We start from the raw sequence: 19,291 nt of genomic DNA, 5'->3' as shown, positions 1-19,291 counted from the left end.
CAGTAAAATTCATGCAACAACAGGAGGATCAAATGAAGATATGCATCTGTAACAGAAAACCAAAGAACCTTGTCGTTGACAAAAGCTATGACTGTGTACACTGTTCTAGGAGTGACCTGACTTCAGCTTCTTTGTGGGGCCAGTGGCGCAATGGATAACGTGTCTGACTACGGATCAGAAGATTCTAGGTTCGACTCCTGGCTGGCTCGTCACTATCTTTAATTGATTGAAATCAAGCCGGGAATGATACTGTATACTTTTCATTGTGTCTGGCTGTTCTCTTTTCAAACACATTTTAGACTGATTTTATATGGGACTTTTCATCCCAACATCTCTGAGAAAAAAAATGGAGCTATTAATTACAAAAGGCATCATTTCAACATTTATAGATTTGTCTGTGATGTTTTTTTTAAGAAAGTCTTTTCCCATATGGTCTATCGGTAAGGATTTCTGGTGTACGCACAGGTGTCATAGGTTCTACTCCCGGTATGGGATAGAAACCTTATTATTTGGCATGCACTTGTGTAACAACAGATTTCACCTGGCAGCAGTATCACACAACACAACAATATTCCCTCAGTAACAGGAAATGTGAAATGTTATGTAGATTCAAAATTGACAATGCTTTTTAAACGTTGAATACACTTCATGTTTGTATTTCTTGCTCTGCAGTAAAATTCATGCATCAACAGGAGGATCAAATGAAGATATGCATCTGTAACAGAAAACCAAGGAACCTTGTCGTGACAGACGCTATGACTGTGTACACAGATCAGAAGATTCAAGGTTGAAATCCTGGCTGAATCAACACTGTCTTTAGTTGACCAAAATCAAGCTGGGAAAAATACTGTATACTTTTCATTGTGTCTGGCTGTTCTCTCTTCAAACACATTTTAGACTGATTTTATATGGGACTTTTCCCCAACATCTCTGAGAAAAAATATGGCGCTTTTAATTACAACAGGCATAATTTCAACATTTATAGTTTTGACCTTGATGTTTTTTTAAAGGAAACGTCTTCCCATATGGTCTAGCGGTAAGGATTCCTGGTTTTCACCCAGGTAGCCCGGGTTCAACTCCCGGTATGGGAAAGAACATCTTGTCGTGTGCCATGCACTTGTGTAACAACATATTTTAACTGGCTGCAGTATCACACAACACAAAAGTATTCCCTCAGGAAATGTGACATGTTATGTAGATTCAAAATTGACAAGGCTTTTTAAACGTTGAATACACTTCATGTTTGCAGTTCTTGCTCTGCAGTAAAATTCATGCAACAACAGGAGGATCAAATGAAGATATGCATCTGTAACAGAAAACCAAAGAACCTTGTCGTTGACAAAAGCTATGACTGTGTACACTGTTCTAGGAGTGACCTGACTTCAGATTTTCTGTGTGGCCAGTGGCGCAATGGATAACATGTCTGACTACGGATCAGAAGATTCTGGGTTCGACTCCTGGCTGGCTCGTCACTATATTTAATTGATTGAAATCAATCCGGGAATGATACTGTATACTTTTCATTGTGTCTGGCTGTTCTCTTTTCAAACACATTTTAGACTGATTTTATATGGGACTTTTCATCCCAACATCTCTGAGAAAAAAATGAAGCTATTAATTACAAAAGGCATCATTTCAACATTTATAGATTTGTCTGTGATGTTTTTTTTAAGAAAGTATTTTCCCATATGGTCTATCGGTAAGGATTTCTGGTGTACGCACAGGTGTCATAGGTTCTACTCCCGGTATGGGATAGAAACCTTATTATTTGGCATGCACTTGTGTAACAACAGATTTTACCTGGCAGCAGTATCACACAACACAACAATATTCCCTCAGTAACAGGAAATGTGAAATGTTATGTAGATTCAAAATTGACAATGCTTTTTAAACGTTGAATACACTTCATGTTTGTATTTCTTGCTCTGCAGTAAAATTCATGCATCAACAGGAGGATCAAATGAAGATATGCATCTGTAACAGAAAACCAAGGAACCTTGTCGTGACAGACGCTATGACTGTGTACACAGATCAGAAGATTCAAGGTTGAAATCCTGGCTGAATCAACACTGTCTTTAGTTGACCAAAATCAAGCTGGGAAAAATACTGTATACTTTTCATTGTGTCTGGCTGTTCTCTCTTCAAACACATTTTAGACTGATTTTATATGGGACTTTTCATCCCAACATCTCTGAGAAAAAATATGGCGCTTTTAATTACAACAGGCATAATTTCAACATTTATAGTTTTGACCTTGATGTTTTTTTAAAGGAAACGTCTTCCCATATGGTCTAGCGGTAAGGATTCCTGGTTTTCACCCAGGTAGCCCGGGTTCAACTCCCGGTATGGGAAAGAACATCTTGTCGTGTGCCATGCACTTGTGTAACAACATATTTTAACTGGCTGCAGTATCACACAACACAAAAGTATTCCCTCAGGAAATGTGACATGTTATGTAGATTCAAAATTGACAAGGCTTTTTAAACGTTGAATACACATCATGTTTGCAGTTCTTGCTCTGCAGTAAAATTCATGCAACAACAGGAGGATCAAATGAAGATATGCATCTGTAACAGAAAACCAAAGAACCTTGTCGTTGACAAAAGCTATGACTGTGTACACTGTTCTAGGAGTGACCTGACTTCAGATTTTCTGTGTGGCCAGTGGCGCAATGGATAACGTGTCTGACTACGGATCAGAAGATTCTGGGTTAGACTCCTGGCTGGCTCGTCACTATATTTAATTGATTGAAATCAATCCGGGAATGATACTGTATACTTTTCATTGTGTCTGGCTGTTCTCTTTTCAAACACATTTTACACTGATTTTATATGGGACTTTTCATCCCAACATCTCTGAGAAAAAAATGGAGCTATTAATTACAAAAGGCATCATTTCAACATTTATAGATTTGTCTGTGATGTTTTTTTTAAGAAAGTCTTTTCCCATATGGTCTATCGGTAAGGATTTCTGGTGTACGCACAGGTGTCATAGGTTCTACTCCCGGTATGGGATAGAAACCTTATTATTTGGCATGCACTTGTGTAACAACAGATTTTACCTGGCAGCAGTATCACACAACACAACAATATTCCCTCAGTAACAGGAAATGTGAAATGTTATGTAGATTCAAAATTGACAATGCTTTTTAAACGTTGAATACACTTCATGTTTGCATTTCTTGCTCTGCAGTAAAATTCATGCAACAACAGGAGGATCAAATGAAGATATGCATCTGTAACAGAAAACCAAGGGACCTTGTCGTGACAGACGCTATGACTGTGTACACAGATCAGAAGATTCAAGGTTGAAATCCTGGCTGAATCAACTCTGTCTTTAGTTGACCAAAATCAAGCTGGGAAAAATACTGTATACTTTTCATTGTGTCTGGCTGTTCTCTTTAAACACATTTTAGACTGATTTTATATGGGACTTTTCCCCAACATCTCTGAGAAAAAATATGGCGCTTTTAATTACAACAGGCATAATTTCAACATTTATAGTTTTGACCTTGATGTTTTTTTAAAGGAAACGTCTTCCCATATGGTCTAGCGGTAAGGATTCCTGGTTTTCACCCAGGTGGCCCGGGTTCAACTCCCGGTATGGGAAAGAACATCTTGTCGTGTGCCATGCACTTGTGTAACAACATATTTTAACTGGCTGCAGTATCACACAACACAAAAGTATTCCCTCAGGAAATGTGACATGTTATGTAGATTCAAAATTGACAAGGCTTTTTAAACGTTGAATACACATCATGTTTGCAGTTCTTGCTCTGCAGTAAAATTCATGCACCAACAGGAGGATCAAATGAAGATATGCATCTGTAACAGAAAACCAAAGAACCTTGTCGTTGACAAAAGCTATGACTGTGTACACTGTTCTAGCAGTGACCTGACTTCAGGTTGTCTGTGGGGCCAGTGGCGCAATGGATAACGTGTCTGACTACGGATCAGAAGATTCTAGGTTCGACTCCTGGCTGGCTCGTCACTATATTTAATTGATTGAAATCAAGCCGGGAATGATACTGTATACTTTTCATTGTGTCTGGCTGTTCTCTTTTCAAACACATTTTAGACTGATTTTATATGGGACTTTTCATCCCAACATCTCTGAGAAAAAAAATGGAGCTATTAATTACAAAAGGCATCATTTCAACATTTATAGATTTGTCTGTGATGTTTTTTTTAAGAAAGTCTTTTCCCATATGGTCTATCGGTAAGGATTTCTGGTGTACGCACAGGTGTCATAGGTTCTACTCCCGGTATGGGATAGAAACCTTATTATTTGGCATGCACTTGTGTAACAACAGATTTTACCTGGCAGCAGTATCACACAACACAACAATATTCCCTCAGTAACAGGAAATGTGAAATGTTATGTTGATTCAAAATTGACAATGCTTTTTAAACGTTGAATACACTTCATGTTTGTATTTCTTGCTCTGCAGTAAAATTCATGCATCAACAGGAGGATCAAATGAAGATATGCATCTGTAACAGAAAACCAAGGAACCTTGTCGTGACAGACGCTATGACTGTGTACACAGATCAGAAGATTCAAGGTTGAAATCCTGGCTGAATCAACACTGTCTTTAGTTGACCAAAATCAAGCTGGGAAAAATACTGTATACTTTTCATTGTGTCTGGCTGTTCTCTCTTCAAACACATTTTAGACTGATTTTATATGGGACTTTTCCCCAACATCTCTGAGAAAAAATATGGCGCTTTTAATTACAACAGGCATAATTTCAACATTTATAGTTTTGACCTTGATGTTTTTTTAAAGGAAACGTCTTCCCATATGGTCTAGCGGTAAGGATTCCTGGTTTTCACCCTTTTGGCCCGGGTTCAACTCCCGGTATGGGAAAGAACATCTTGTCGTGTGCCATGCACTTGTGTAACAACATATTTTAACTGGCTGCAGTATCACACAACACAAAAGTATTCCCTCAGGAAATGTGACATGTTATGTAGATTCAAAATTGACAAGGCTTTTTAAACGTTGAATACACATCATGTTTGCAGTTCTTGCTCTGCAGTAAAATTCATGCAACAACAGGAGGATCAAATGAAGATATGCATCTGTAACAGAAAACCAAAGAACCTTGTCTTTGACAAAAGCTATGACTGTGTACACTGTTCTAGCAGTGACCTGACTTCAGCTTGTCTGTGGGGCCAGTGGCGCAATGGATAACGTGTCTGACTACGAATCAGAAGATTCTAGGTTCAACTCATGCCTGGCTCGTCACTATATTTAATTGATTGAAATCAAGCCGGGAATGATACTGTATACTTTTCATTGTGTCTGGCTGTTCTCTTTTCAAACACATTTTAGACTGATTTTATATGGGACTTTTCATCCCAACATCTCTGAGAAAAAAAATGGAGCTATTAATTACAAAAGGCATCATTTCAACATTTATAGATTTGTCTGTGATGTTTCTTGTAAGAAAGTCTTTTCCCATATGGTCTATCGGTAAGGATTTCTGGTGTACGCATAGGTGTCATAGGTTCTACTCCCGGTATGGGATAGAAACCTTATTATTTGGCATGCACTTGTGTAACAACAGATTTTACCTGGCAGCAGTATCACACAACACAACAATATTCCCTCAGTAACAGGATATGTGAAATGTTATGTAGATTCAAAATTGACAATGCTTTTTAAACGTTGAATACACTTCATGTTTGCATTTCTTGCTCTGCAGTAAAATTCATGCAACAACAGGAGGATCAAATGAAGATATGCATCTGTAACAGAAAACCAAGGAACCTTGTCGTGACAGACGCTATGACTGTGTACACAGATCAGAAGATTCAAGGTTGAAATCCTGGCTGAATCAACACTGTCTTTAGTTGACCAAAATCAAGCTGGGAAAAATACTGTATACTTTTCATTGTGTCTGGCTGTTCTCTCTTCAAACACATTTTAGACTGATTTTATATGGGACTTTTCCCCAACATCTCTGAGAAAAAATATGGCGCTTTTAATTACAGCAGGCATAATTTCAACATTTATAGTTTTGACCTTGATGTTTTTTTAAAGGAAATGTCTTCCCATATGGTCTAGCGGTAAGGATTCCTGGTTTTCACCCAGGTGGCCCGGGTTCAACTCCCGGTATGGGAAAGAAAATCTTGTCATGTGCCATGCACTTGTGTAACAACATATTTTAACTGGCTGCAGTATCACACAACACAAAAATATTCCCTCAGGAAATGTGACATGTTATGTAGATTCAAAATTGACAAGGCTTTTAAACGTTGAATACACTTCATGTTTGCAGTTCTTGCTCTGCAGTAAAATTCATGCAACAACAGGAGGATCAAATGAAGATATGCATCTGTAACAGAAAACCAAAGAACCTTGTCGTTGACAAAAGCTATGACTGTGTACACTGTTCTAGGAGTGACCTGACTTCAGCTTGTCTGTGGGGCCAGTGGCGCAATGCATAACGTGTCTGACTACGGATCAGAAGATTCTAGGTTCGACTCCTGGCTGGCTCGTTCCTATATTTAATTGATTGAAATCAAGCCGGGAATGATACTGTATACTTTTCATTGTGTCTGGCTGTTCTCTTTTCAAACACATTTTAGACTGATTTTATATGGGACTTTTCATCCCAACATCTCTGAGAAAAAAAATGGAGCTATTAATTACAAAAGGCATCATTTCAACATTTATAGATTTGTCTGTGATGTGTTTTGTAACAAAGTGTTTTCCCATATGGTCTATCGGTATGGATTTCTGGTGTACGCACAGGTGTCATAGGTTCTACTCCCGGTATGGGATAGAAACCTTATTATTTGACATGCACTTGTGTAACAACAGATTTTACCTGGCAGCAGTATCACACAACACAACAATATTCCCTCAGTAACAGGAAATGTGAAATGTTATGTAGATTCAAAATTGACAATGCTTTTTAAACGTTGAATACACTTCATGTTTGCATTTCTTGCTCTGCAGTAAAATTCATGCAACAACAGGAGGATCAAATGAAGATATGCATCTGTAACAGAAAACCAAGGAACCTTGTCGTGACAGACGCTATGACTGTGTACACAGATCAGAAGATTCAAGGTTGAAATCCTGGCTGAATCAACACTGTCTTTAGTTGACCAAAATCAAGCTGGGAAAAATACTGTATACTTTTCATTGTGTCTGGCTGTTCTCTCTTCAAACACATTTTAGACTGATTTTATATGGGACTTTTCCCCAACATCTCTGAGAAAAAATATGGCGCTTTTAATTACAACAGGCATAATTTCAACATTTATAGTTTTGACCTTGATGTTTTTTTAAAGGAAATGTCTTCCCATATGGTCTAGCGGTAAGGATTCCTGGTTTTCACACAGGTGGCCCGGGTTCAACTCCCGGTATGGGAAAGAACATCTTGTCGTGTGCCATGCACTTGTGTAACAACATATTTTAACTGGCTGCAGTATCACACAACACAAAAGTATTCCCTCAGGAAATGTGACATGTTATGTAGATTCAAAATTTACAAGGCTTTTTAAACGTTGAATACACTTCATGTTTGCAGTTCTTGCTCTGCAGTAAAATTCATGCAACAACAGGAGGATCAAATGAAGATATGCATCTGTAACAGAAAACCAAAGAACCTTGTCGTTGACAAAAGCTATGACTGTGTACACTGTTCTAGGAGTGACCTGACTTCAGCTTGTCTGTGGGGCCAGTGGCGCACTGGATAACGTGTCTGACTACGGATCAGAAGATTCTAGGTTTGACTCCTGGCTGGCTCGTCGCTATATTTAATTGATTGAAATCAAGCCGGGAATGATACTGTATACTTTTCATTGTGTCTGGCTGTTCTCTTTTCAAACACATTTTAGACTGATTTTATATGGGACTTTTCATCCCAACATCTCTGAGAACAAAAATGGAGCTATTAATTACAAAAGGCATCATTTCAACATTTATAGATTTGTCTGTGATGTTTTTTTTAAGAAAGTCTTTTCCCATATGGTCTATCGGTAAGGATTTCTGGTGTACGCACAGGTGTCATAGGTTCTACTCCCGGTATGGGATAGAAACCTTATTATTTGGCATGCACTTGTGTAACAACAGATTTTACCTGGCAGCAGTATCACACAACACAACAATATTCCCTCAGTAACAGGAAATGTGAAATGTTATGTAGATTCAAAATTGACAATGCTTTTTAAACATTGAATACACTTCATGTTTGTATTTCTTGCTCTGCAGTAAAATTCATGCATCAACAGGAGGATCAAATGAAGATATGCATCTGTAACAGAAAACCAAGGAACCTTGTCGTGACAGACGCTATGACTGTGTACACAGATCAGAAGATTCAAGGTTGAAATCCTGGCTGAATCAACACTGTCTTTAGTTGACCAAAATCAAGCTGGGAAAAATACTGTATACTTTTCATTGTGTCTGGCTGTTCTCTCTTCAAACACATTTTAGACTGATTTTATATGGGACTTTTCCCCAACATCTCTGAGAAAAAATATGGCGCTTTTAATTACAACAGGCATAATTTCAACATTTATAGTTTTGACCTTGATGTTTTTTTAAAGGAAACGTCTTCCCATATGGTCTAGCGGTAAGGATTCCTGGTTTTCACCCTTTTGGCCCGGGTTCAACTCCCGGTATGGGAAAGAACATCTTGTCGTGTGCCATGCACTTGTGTAACAACATATTTTAACTGGCTGCAGTATCACACAACACAAAAGTATTCCCTCAGGAAATGTGACATGTTATGTAGATTCAAAATTGACAAGGCTTTTTAAACGTTGAATACACATCATGTTTGCAGTTCTTGCTCTGCAGTAAAATTCATGCAACAACAGGAGGATCAAATGAAGATATGCATCTGTAACAGAAAACCAAAGAACCTTGTCTTTGACAAAAGCTATGACTGTGTACACTGTTCTAGCAGTGACCTGACTTCAGGTTGTCTGTGGGGCCAGTGGCGCAATGGATAACGTGTCTGACTACGAATCAGAAGATTCTAGGTTCAACTCCTGCCTGGCTCGTCACTATATTTAATTGATTGAAATCAAGCCGGGAATGATACTGTATACTTTTCATTGTGTCTGGCTGTTCTCTTTTCAAACACATTTTAGACTGATTTTATATGGGACTTTTCATCCCAACATCTCTGAGAAAAAAAATGGAGCTATTAATTACAAAAGGCATCATTTCAACATTTATAGATTTGTCTGTGATGTTTCTTGTAAGAAAGTCTTTTCCCATATGGTCTATCGGTAAGGATTTCTGGTGTACGCATAGGTGTCATAGGTTCTACTCCCGGTATGGGATAGAAACCTTATTATTTGGCATGCACTTGTGTAACAACAGATTTTACCTGGCAGCAGTATCACACAACACAACAATATTCCCTCAGTAACAGGAAATGTGAAATGTTATGTAGATTCAAAATTGACAATGCTTTTTAAACGTTGAATACACTTCATGTTTGCATTTCTTGCTCTGCAGTAAAATTCATGCAACAACAGGAGGATCAAATGAAGATATGCATCTGTAACAGAAAACCAAGGAACCTTGTCGTGACAGACGCTATGACTGTGTACACAGATCAGAAGATACAAGGTTGAAATCCTGGCTGAATCAACACTGTCTTTAGTTGTCCAAAATCAAGCTGGGAAAAATACTTTATACTTTTCATTGTGTCTGGCTGTTCTCTCTTCAAACACATTTTAGACTGATTTTATATGGGACTTTTCCCCAACATCTCTGAGAAAAAATATGGCGCTTTTAATTACAGCAGGCATAATTTCAACATTTATAGTTTTGACCTTGATGTTTTTTTAAAAGGAAATGTCTTCCCATATGGTCTAGCGGTAAGGATTCCTGGTTTTCACCCAGGTGGCCCGGGTTCAACTCCCGGTATGGGAAAGAAAATCTTGTCATGTGCCATGCACTTGTGTAACAACATATTTTAACTGGCTGCAGTATCACACAACACAAAAATATTCCCTCAGGAAATGTGACATGTTATGTAGATTCAAAATTGACAAGGCTTTTAAACGTTGAATACACTTCATGTTTGCAGTTCTTGCTCTGCAGTAAAATTCATGCAACAACAGGAGGATCAAATGAAGATATGCATCTGTAACAGAAAACCAAAGAACCTTGTCGTTGACAAAAGCTATGACTGTGTACACTGTTCTAGGAGTGACCTGACTTCAGCTTGTCTGTGGGGCCAGTGGCGCAATGCATAACGTGTCTGACTACGGATCAGAAGATTCTAGGTTCGACTCCTGGCTGGCTCGTCACTATATTTAATTGATTGAAATCAAGCCGGAAATGATACTGTATACTTTTCATTGTGTCTGGCTGTTCTCTTTTCAAACACATTTTAGACTGATTTTATATGGGACTTTTCATCCCAACATCTCTGAGAAAAAAAATGGAGCTATTAATTACAAAAGGCATCATTTCAACATTTATAGATTTGTCTGTGATGTGTTTTGTAAGAAAGTGTTTACCCATATGGTCTATCGGTATGGATTTCTGGTGTACGCACAGGTGTCATAGGTTCTACTCCCGGTATGGGATAGAAACCTTATTATTTGACATGCACTTGTGTAACAACAGATTTTACCTGGCAGCAGTATCACACAACACAACAATATTCCCTCAGTAACAGGAAATGTGAAATGTTATGTAGATTCAAAATTGACAATGCTTTTTAAACGTTGAATACACTTCATGTTTGCATTTCTTGCTCTGCAGTAAAATTCATGCAACAACAGGAGGATCAAATGAAGATATGCATCTGTAACAGAAAACCAAGGAACCTTGTCGTGACAGACGCTATGACTGTGTACACAGATCAGAAGATTCAAGGTTGAAATCCTGGCTGAATCAACACTGTCTTTAGTTGACCAAAATCAAGCTGGGAAAAATACTGTATACTTTTCATTGTGTCTGGCTGTTCTCTCTTCAAACACATTTTAGACTGATTTTATATGGGACTTTTCCCCAACATCTCTGAGAAAAAATATGGCGCTTTTAATTACAACAGGCATAATTTCAACATTTATAATTTTGACCTTGATGTGTTTTTAAAGAAAATGTTTTCCCATATGGTCTAGCGGTAAGGATTCCTGGTTTTCACCCAGGTGTCCCGGGTTCAACTCCCGGTATGGGAAAGAACATCTTGTCGTGTGCCATGCACTTGTGTAACAACATATTTTAACTGGCTGCAGTATCACACAACACAAAAGTATTCCCTCAGGAAATGTGACATGTTATGTAGATTCAAAATTGACAATGCTTTTTAAACGTTGAATACACTTCATGTTTGCAGTTCTTGCTCTGCAGTAAAATTCATGCAACAACAGGAGGATCAAATGAAGATATGCATCTGTAACAGAAAACCAAAGAACCTTGTCATTGACAAAAGCTATGACTGTGTACACTGTTCTAGGAGTGACCTGACTTCAGCTTGTCTGTGGGGCTAGTGGCGCAATGGATAACGTGTCTGACTACGGATCAGAAGATTCTAGGTACAACTCCTGGCTGGCTCGTCACTACTTTTAATTGATTGATATCAAGCCGGGAATCATACTGTATACTTTTCATTGTGTCTGGCTGTTCTCTTTTCAAACACATTTTAGACTGATTTTATATGGGACTTTTCATCCCAACATCTCTGCGAAAAAAAATGGAGCTATTAATTACAAAAGGCATCATTTCAACATTTATAGATTTGTCTGTGATGTTTTTTTTAAGAAGTCTTTTCCCATATGGTCTATGGGTAAGGATTTCTGGTGTACGCACAGGTGTCATAGGTTCTACTCCCGGTATGGGATAGAAATCTTATTATTTGGCATGCACTTGTGTAACAACAGATTTTACCTGGCAGCAGTATCACACAACACAACAATATTCCCTCAGCAACAGGAAATGTAAAATGTTATGTATATTCAAAATTGACAATGCTTTTTAAACGTTGAATACACTTCATGTTTGCATTTCTTGCTCTGCAGTAAAATTCATGCAACAACAGGAGGATCAAATGAAGATATGCATCTGTAACAGAAAACCAAGGAACCTTGTCGTGACAGACGCTATGACTGTGTACACAGATCAGAAGATTCAAGGTTGAAATCCTGGCTGAATCAACACTGTTTTTAGTTGAACAAAATCAAGCCGGGAATGATACTGTATACTTTTCATTGTGTCTGGCTGTTCTCTCTTCAAACACATTTTAGACTGATTTTATATGGGACTTTTCCCCAACATCTCTGAGAAAAAATATGGCGCTTTTAATTACAACAGGCATAATTTCAACATTTATAGTTTTGACCTTGATGTGTTTTTAAAGGAAATGTCTTCACATATGGTCTAGCGGTAAGGATTCCTGGTTTTCACCCAGGTGTCCCGGGTTCAACTCCCGGTATGGGAAAGAACATCTTGTCGTGTGCCATGCACTTGTGTAACAACATATTTTAACTGGATGCAGTATCACACAACACAAAAGTATTCCCTCAGGAAATGTGACATGTTATGTAGATTAAAAATTGACAAGGCTTTTTAAACGTTGAATACACTTCATGTTTGCAGTTCTTGCTCTGCAGTAAAATTCATGCAACAACAGGAGGATCAAATGAAAATATGCATCTGTAACAGAAAACCAAAGAACCTTGTCGTTGACAAAAGCTATGACTGTGTACACTGCTCTAGCAGTGACCTGACTTCAGCTTGTCTGTGGGGCCAGTGGCGCAATGGATAACGTGTCTGACTACGGATCAGAAGATTCTAGGTTCGACTCCTGGCTGGCTCGTCACTATCTTTAATTGATTGAAATCAAGCCGGGAATGATACTGTATACTTTTCATTGTGTCTGGCTGTTCTCTTTTCAAACACATTTTAGACTGATTTTATATGGGACTTTTCATCCCAACATCTCTGAGAAAAAAAATGGAGCTATTAATTACAAAAGGCATCATTTCAACATTTATAGATTTGTCTGTGATGTTTTTTTTAAGAAAGTCTTTTCCCATATGGTCTATCGGTAAGGATTTCTGGTGTACGCACAGATGTCATAGGTTCTACTCCCGGTATGGGATAGAAATCTTATTATTTGGCATGCACTTGTGTAACAACAGATTTTTCCTGGCGCAGTATCACACAACACAACAATATTCCCTCAGCAACAGGAAATGTGAAATGTTATGTAGATTCAAAATTGACAATGCTTTTTAAACGTTGAATACACTTCATGTTTGCATTTCTTGCTCTGCAGTAAAATTCATGCAACAACAGGAGGATCAAATGAAGATATGCATCTGTAACAGAAAACCAAGGAACCTTGTCGTGACAGACGCTATGACTGTGTACACAGATCAGAAGATTCAAGGTTGAAATCCTGGCTGAATCAACACTGTCTTTAGTTGACCAAAATCAAGCTGGGAAAAATACTGTATACTTTTCATTGTGTCTGGCTGTTCTCTCTTCAAACACATTTTAGACTGATTTTATATGGGACTTTTCCCCAACATCTCTGAGAAAAAATATGGCGCTTTTAATTACAACAGGCATAATTTCAACATTTATAGTTTTGACCTTGATGTTTTTTTAAAGGAAACGTCTTCCCATATGGTCTAGCGGTAAGGATTCCTGGTTTTCACCCAGGTAGCCCGGGTTCAACTCCCGGATTGGGAAAGAACATCTTGTCGTGTGCCATGCACTTGTGTAACAACATATTTTAACTGGCTGCAGTATCACACAACACAAAAGTATTCCCTCAGGAAATGTGTCATGTTATGTAGATTCAAAATTGACAAGGCTTTTTAAACGTTGAATACACTTCATGTTTGCAGTTCTTGCTCTGCAGTAAAATTCATGCAACAACAGGAGGATCAAATGAAGATATGCATCTGTAACAGAAAACCAAAGAACCTTGTCGTTGACAAAAGCTATGACTGTGTACACTGTTCTAGGAGTGACCTGACTTCAGATTTTCTGTGTGGCCAGTGGCGCAATGGATAACGTGTCTGACTACGGATCAGAAGATTCTGGGTTCGACTCCTGGCTGGCTCGTCACTATATTTAATTGATTGAAATCAATCCGGGAATGATACTGTATACTTTTCATTGTGTCTGGCTGTTCTCTTTTCAAACACATTTTAGACTGATTTTATATGGGACTTTTCATCCCAACATCTCTGAGAAAAAAATGGAGCTATTAATTACAAAAGGCATCATTTCAACATTTATAGATTTGTCTGTGATGTTTTTTTTAAGAAAGTCTTTTCCCATATGGTCTATCGGTAAGGATTTCTGGTGTACGCACAGGTGTCATAGGTTCTACTCCCGGTATGGGATAGAAACCTTATTATTTGGCATGCACTTGTGTAACAACAGATTTTACCTGGCAGCAGTATCACACAACACAACAATATTCCCTCAGTAACAGGAAATGTGAAATGTTATGTAGATTCAAAATTGACAATGCTTTTTAAACGTTGAATACACTTCATGTTTGCATTTCTTGCTCTGCAGTAAAATTCATGCAACAACAGGAGGATCAAATGAAGATATGCATCTGTAACAGAAAACCAAGGGACCTTGTCGTGACAGACGCTATGACTGTGTACACAGATCAGAAGATTCAAGGTTGAAATCCTGGCTGAATCAACTCTGTCTTTAGTTGACCAAAATCAAGCTGGGAAAAATACTGTATACTTTTCATTGTGTCTGGCTGTTCTCTTTAAACACATTTTAGACTGATTTTATATGGGACTTTTCCCCAACATCTCTGAGAAAAAATATGGCGCTTTTAATTACAACAGGCATAATTTCAACATTTATAGTTTTGACCTTGATGTTTTTTTAAAGGAAACGTCTTCCCATATGGTCTAGCGTTAAGGATTCCTGGTTTTCACCCAGGTGGCCCGGGTTCAACTCCCGGTATGGGAAAGAAAATCTTGTCATGTGCCATGCACTTGTGTAACAACATATTTTAACTGGCTGCAGTATCACACAACACAAAAATATTCCCTCAGGAAATGTGACATGTTATGTAGATTCAAAATTGACAAGGCTTTTAAACGTTGAATACACTTCATGTTTGCAGTTCTTGCTCTGCAGTAAAATTCATGCAACAACAGGAGGATCAAATGAAGATATGCATCTGTAACAGAAAACCAAAGAACCTTGTCGTTGACAAAAGCTATGACTGTGTACACTGTTCTAGGAGTGACCTGACTTCAGCTTGTCTGTGGGGCCAGTGGCGCAATGCATAACGTGTCTGACTACGGATCAGAAGATTCTAGGTTCGACTCCTGGCTGGCTCGTCACTATATTTAATTGATTGAAATCAAGCCGGAAATGATACTGTATACTTTTCATTGTGTCTGGCTGTTCTCTTTTCAAACACATTTTAGACTGATTTTATATGGGACTTTTCATCCCAACATCTCTGAGAAAAAAAATGGAGCTATTAATTACAAAAGGCATCATTTCAACATTTATAGATTTGTCTGTGATGTGTTTTGTAAGAAAGTGTTTACCCATATGGTCTATCGGTATGGATTTCTGGTGTACGCACAGGTGTCATAGGTTCTACTCCCGGTATGGGATAGAAACCTTATTATTTGACATGCACTTGTGTAACAACAGATTTTACCTGGCAGCAGTATCACACAACACAACAATATTCCCTCAGTAACAGGAAATGTGAAATGTTATGTAGATTCAAAATTGACAATGCTTTTTAAACGTTGAATACACTTCATGTTTGCATTTCTTGCTCTGCAGTAAAATTCATGCAACAACAGGAGGATCAAATGAAGATATGCATCTGTAACAGAAAACCAAGGAACCTTGTCGTGACAGACGCTATGACTGTGTACACAGATCAGAAGATTCAAGGTTGAAATCCTGGCTGAATCAACACTGTCTTTAGTTGACCAAAATCAAGCTGGGAAAAATACTGTATACTTTTCATTGTGTCTGGCTGTTCTCTCTTCAAACACATTTTAGACTGATTTTATATGGGACTTTTCCCCAACATCTCTGAGAAAAAATATGGCGCTTTTAATTACAACAGGCATAATTTCAACATTTATAATTTTGACCTTGATGTGTTTTTAAAGAAAATGTTTTCCCATATGGTCTAGCGGTAAGGATTCCTGGTTTTCACCCAGGTGTCCCGGGTTCAACTCCCGGTATGGGAAAGAACATCTTGTCGTGTGCCATGCACTTGTGTAACAACATATTTTAACTGGCTGCAGTATCACACAACACAAAAGTATTCCCTCAGGAAATGTGACATGTTATGTAGATTCAAAATTGACAATGCTTTTTAAACGTTGAATACACTTCATGTTTGCAGTTCTTGCTCTGCAGTAAAATTCATGCAACAACAGGAGGATCAAATGAAGATATGCATCTGTAACAGAAAACCAAAGAACCTTGTCATTGACAAAAGCTATGACTGTGTACACTGTTCTAGGAGTGACCTGACTTCAGCTTGTCTGTGGGGCTAGTGGCGCAATGGATAACGTGTCTGACTACGGATCAGAAGATTCTAGGTTCAACTCCTGGCTGGCTCGTCACTACTTTTAATTGATTGATATCAAGCCGGGAATCATACTGTATACTTTTCATTGTGTCTGGCTGTTCTCTTTTCAAACACATTTTAGACTGATTTTATATGGGACTTTTCATCCCAACATCTCTGCGAAAAAAAATGGAGCTATTAATTACAAAAGGCATCATTTCAACATTTATAGATTTGTCTGTGATGTTTTTTTTAAGAAGTCTTTTCCCATATGGTCTATGGGTAAGGATTTCTGGTGTACGCACAGGTGTCATAGGTTCTACTCCCGGTATGGGATAGAAATCTTATTATTTGGCATGCACTTGTGTAACAACAGATTTTACCTGGCAGCAGTATCACACAACACAACAATATTCCCTCAGCAACAGGAAATGTAAAATGTTATGTATATTCAAAATTGACAATGCTTTTTAAACGTTGAATACACTTCATGTTTGCATTTCTTGCTCTGCAGTAAAATTCATGCAACAACAGGAGGATCAAATGAAGATATGCATCTGTAACAGAAAACCAAGGAACCTTGTCGTGACAGACGCTATGACTGTGTACACAGATCAGAAGATTCAAGGTTGAAATCCTGGCTGAATCAACACTGTCTTTAGTTGAACAAAATCAAGCCGGGAATGATACTGTATACTTTTCATTGTGTCTGGCTGTTCTCTCTTCAAACACATTTTAGACTGATTTTATATGGGACTTTTCCCCAACATCTCTGAGAAAAAATATGGCGCTTTTAATTACAACAGGCATAATTTCAACATTTATAGTTTTGACCTTGATGTGTTTTTAAAGGAAATGTCTTCACATATGGTCTAGCGGTAAGGATTCCTGGTTTTCACCCAGGTGTCCCGGGTTCAACTCCCGGTATGGGAAAGAACATCTTGTCGTGTGCCATGCACTTGTGTAACAACATATTTTAACTGGATGCAGTATCACACAACACAAAAGTATTCCCTCAGGAAATGTGACATGTTATGTAGATTAAAAATTGACAAGGCTTTTTAAACGTTGAATACACTTCATGTTTGCAGTTCTTGCTCTGCAGTAAAATTCATGCAACAACAGGAGGATCAAATGAAAATATGCATCTGTAACAGAAAACCAAAGAACCTTGTCGTTGACAAAAGCTATGACTGTGTACACTGCTCTAGCAGTGACCTGACTTCAGCTTGTCTGTGGGGCCAGTGGCGCAATGGATAACGTGTCTGACTACGGATCAGAAGATTCTAGGTTCGACTCCTGGCTGGCTCGTCACTATCTTTAATTGATTGAAATCAAGCCGGGAATGATACTGTATACTTTTCATTGTGTCTGGCTGTTCTCTTTTCAAACACATTTTAGACTGATTTTATATGGGACTTTTCATCCCAACATCTCTGAGAAAAAAAATGGAGCTATTAATTACAAAAGGCATCATTTCAACATTTATAGATTTGTCTGTGATGTTTTTTTTAAGAAAGTCTTTTCCCATATGGTCTATCGGTAAGGATTTCTGGTGTACGCACAGATGTCATAGGTTCTACTCCCGGTATGGGATAGAAATCTTATTATTTGGCATGCACTTGTGTAACAACAGATTTTTCCTGGCGCAGTATCACACAACACAACAATATTCCCTCAGCAACAGGAAATGTGAAATGTTATGTAGATTCAAAATTGACAATGCTTTTTAAACGTTGAATACACTTCATGTTTGCATTTCTTGCTCTGCAGTAAAATTCATGCAACAACAGGAGGATCAAATGAAGATATGCATCTGTAACAGAAAACCAAGGAACCTTGTCGTGACAGACGCTATGACTGTGTACACAGATCAGAAGATTCAAGGTTGAAATCCTGGCTGAATCAACACTGTCTTTAGTTGACCAAAATCAAGCTGGGAAAAATACTGTATACTTTTCATTGTGTCTGGCTGTTCTCTCTTCAAACACATTTTAGACTGATTTTATATGGGACTTTTCCCCAACATCTCTGAGAAAAAATATGGCGCTTTTAATTACAACAGGCATAATTTCAACATTTATAGTTTTGACCTTGATGTTTTTTTAAAGGAAACGTCTTCCCATATGGTCTAGCGGTAAGGATTCCTGGTTTTCACCCAGGTAGCCCGGGTTCAACTCCCGGTATGGGAAAGAACATCTTGTCGTGTGCCATGCACTTGTGTAACAACATATTTTAACTGGCTGCAGTATCACACAACACAAAAGTATTCCCTCAGGAAATGTGACATGTTATGTAGATTCAAAATTGACAAGGCTTTTTAAACGTTGAATACACATCATGTTTGCAGTTCTTGCTCTGCAGTAAAATTCATGCACCAACAGGAGGATCAAATGAAGATATGCATCTGTAACAGAAAACCAAAGAACCTTGTCGTTGACAAAAGCTATGACTGTGTACACTGTTCTAGCAGTGACCTGACTTCAGGTTGTCTGTGGGGCCAGTGGCGCAATGGATAACGTGTCTGACTACGGATCAGAAGATTCTAGGTTCGACTCCTGGCTGGCTCGTCACTATATTTAATTGATTGAAATCAAGCCGGGAATGATACTGTATACTTTTCATTGTGTCTGGCTGTTCTCTTTTCAAACACATTTTAGACTGATTTTATATGGGACTTTTCATCCCAACATCTCTGAGAAAAAAAATGGAGCTATTAATTACAAAAGGCATCATTTCAACATTTATAGATTTGTCTGTGAT

At 38.1% G+C, this 19,291-nt stretch overlaps 20 non-coding genes across 20 annotated transcripts; all 20 read left to right on the top strand.

The window, feature by feature from the left end:
* The first annotated feature begins 136 nt into the window (after nucleotides 1-136).
* On the top strand, nucleotides 137-209 carry trnar-acg (transfer RNA arginine (anticodon ACG)). Its single transcript has one exon. It is a non-coding gene; the product is annotated as a tRNA-Arg (tRNA).
* An 810-nt stretch (nucleotides 210-1,019) lies between these two features.
* On the top strand, nucleotides 1,020-1,091 carry trnae-uuc (transfer RNA glutamic acid (anticodon UUC)). Its single transcript has one exon. It is a non-coding gene; the product is annotated as a tRNA-Glu (tRNA).
* Nucleotides 1,092-2,280: 1,189 nt separating this feature from the next.
* trnae-uuc (transfer RNA glutamic acid (anticodon UUC)) lies at nucleotides 2,281-2,352 on the top strand. The gene has a single exon. It is a non-coding gene; the product is annotated as a tRNA-Glu (tRNA).
* Nucleotides 2,353-3,537: 1,185 nt separating this feature from the next.
* Nucleotides 3,538-3,609, top strand: trnae-uuc (transfer RNA glutamic acid (anticodon UUC)). The gene has a single exon. It is a non-coding gene; the product is annotated as a tRNA-Glu (tRNA).
* Nucleotides 3,610-3,914: 305 nt separating this feature from the next.
* trnar-acg (transfer RNA arginine (anticodon ACG)) lies at nucleotides 3,915-3,987 on the top strand. The gene has a single exon. It is a non-coding gene; the product is annotated as a tRNA-Arg (tRNA).
* Nucleotides 3,988-6,057: 2,070 nt separating this feature from the next.
* Nucleotides 6,058-6,129, top strand: trnae-uuc (transfer RNA glutamic acid (anticodon UUC)). The gene has a single exon. It is a non-coding gene; the product is annotated as a tRNA-Glu (tRNA).
* A 1,187-nt stretch (nucleotides 6,130-7,316) lies between these two features.
* Nucleotides 7,317-7,388, top strand: trnae-uuc (transfer RNA glutamic acid (anticodon UUC)). Its single transcript has one exon. It is a non-coding gene; the product is annotated as a tRNA-Glu (tRNA).
* A 1,565-nt stretch (nucleotides 7,389-8,953) lies between these two features.
* Nucleotides 8,954-9,026, top strand: trnar-acg (transfer RNA arginine (anticodon ACG)). Its single transcript has one exon. It is a non-coding gene; the product is annotated as a tRNA-Arg (tRNA).
* Nucleotides 9,027-9,837: 811 nt separating this feature from the next.
* Nucleotides 9,838-9,909, top strand: trnae-uuc (transfer RNA glutamic acid (anticodon UUC)). The gene has a single exon. It is a non-coding gene; the product is annotated as a tRNA-Glu (tRNA).
* A 1,187-nt stretch (nucleotides 9,910-11,096) lies between these two features.
* trnae-uuc (transfer RNA glutamic acid (anticodon UUC)) lies at nucleotides 11,097-11,168 on the top strand. Its single transcript has one exon. It is a non-coding gene; the product is annotated as a tRNA-Glu (tRNA).
* Nucleotides 11,169-12,355: 1,187 nt separating this feature from the next.
* On the top strand, nucleotides 12,356-12,427 carry trnae-uuc (transfer RNA glutamic acid (anticodon UUC)). The gene has a single exon. It is a non-coding gene; the product is annotated as a tRNA-Glu (tRNA).
* Nucleotides 12,428-12,732: 305 nt separating this feature from the next.
* trnar-acg (transfer RNA arginine (anticodon ACG)) lies at nucleotides 12,733-12,805 on the top strand. The gene has a single exon. It is a non-coding gene; the product is annotated as a tRNA-Arg (tRNA).
* Nucleotides 12,806-13,614: 809 nt separating this feature from the next.
* Nucleotides 13,615-13,686, top strand: trnae-uuc (transfer RNA glutamic acid (anticodon UUC)). Its single transcript has one exon. It is a non-coding gene; the product is annotated as a tRNA-Glu (tRNA).
* A 1,185-nt stretch (nucleotides 13,687-14,871) lies between these two features.
* On the top strand, nucleotides 14,872-14,943 carry trnae-uuc (transfer RNA glutamic acid (anticodon UUC)). Its single transcript has one exon. It is a non-coding gene; the product is annotated as a tRNA-Glu (tRNA).
* A 1,187-nt stretch (nucleotides 14,944-16,130) lies between these two features.
* On the top strand, nucleotides 16,131-16,202 carry trnae-uuc (transfer RNA glutamic acid (anticodon UUC)). Its single transcript has one exon. It is a non-coding gene; the product is annotated as a tRNA-Glu (tRNA).
* A 305-nt stretch (nucleotides 16,203-16,507) lies between these two features.
* trnar-acg (transfer RNA arginine (anticodon ACG)) lies at nucleotides 16,508-16,580 on the top strand. Its single transcript has one exon. It is a non-coding gene; the product is annotated as a tRNA-Arg (tRNA).
* Nucleotides 16,581-17,389: 809 nt separating this feature from the next.
* On the top strand, nucleotides 17,390-17,461 carry trnae-uuc (transfer RNA glutamic acid (anticodon UUC)). The gene has a single exon. It is a non-coding gene; the product is annotated as a tRNA-Glu (tRNA).
* Nucleotides 17,462-17,766: 305 nt separating this feature from the next.
* Nucleotides 17,767-17,839, top strand: trnar-acg (transfer RNA arginine (anticodon ACG)). The gene has a single exon. It is a non-coding gene; the product is annotated as a tRNA-Arg (tRNA).
* Nucleotides 17,840-18,648: 809 nt separating this feature from the next.
* trnae-uuc (transfer RNA glutamic acid (anticodon UUC)) lies at nucleotides 18,649-18,720 on the top strand. Its single transcript has one exon. It is a non-coding gene; the product is annotated as a tRNA-Glu (tRNA).
* A 305-nt stretch (nucleotides 18,721-19,025) lies between these two features.
* trnar-acg (transfer RNA arginine (anticodon ACG)) lies at nucleotides 19,026-19,098 on the top strand. The gene has a single exon. It is a non-coding gene; the product is annotated as a tRNA-Arg (tRNA).
* The last annotated feature ends 193 nt before the right edge of the window (nucleotides 19,099-19,291 follow it).

This window comes from Salvelinus fontinalis, chromosome 3, assembly GCF_029448725.1.
Source record: "Salvelinus fontinalis isolate EN_2023a chromosome 3, ASM2944872v1, whole genome shotgun sequence".
Lineage (NCBI taxonomy): Eukaryota > Metazoa > Chordata > Actinopteri > Salmoniformes > Salmonidae > Salvelinus > Salvelinus fontinalis.
Note: the sequence above shows the minus strand (reverse complement) of the source record. Positions and strands in the feature narration are given on the sequence as shown.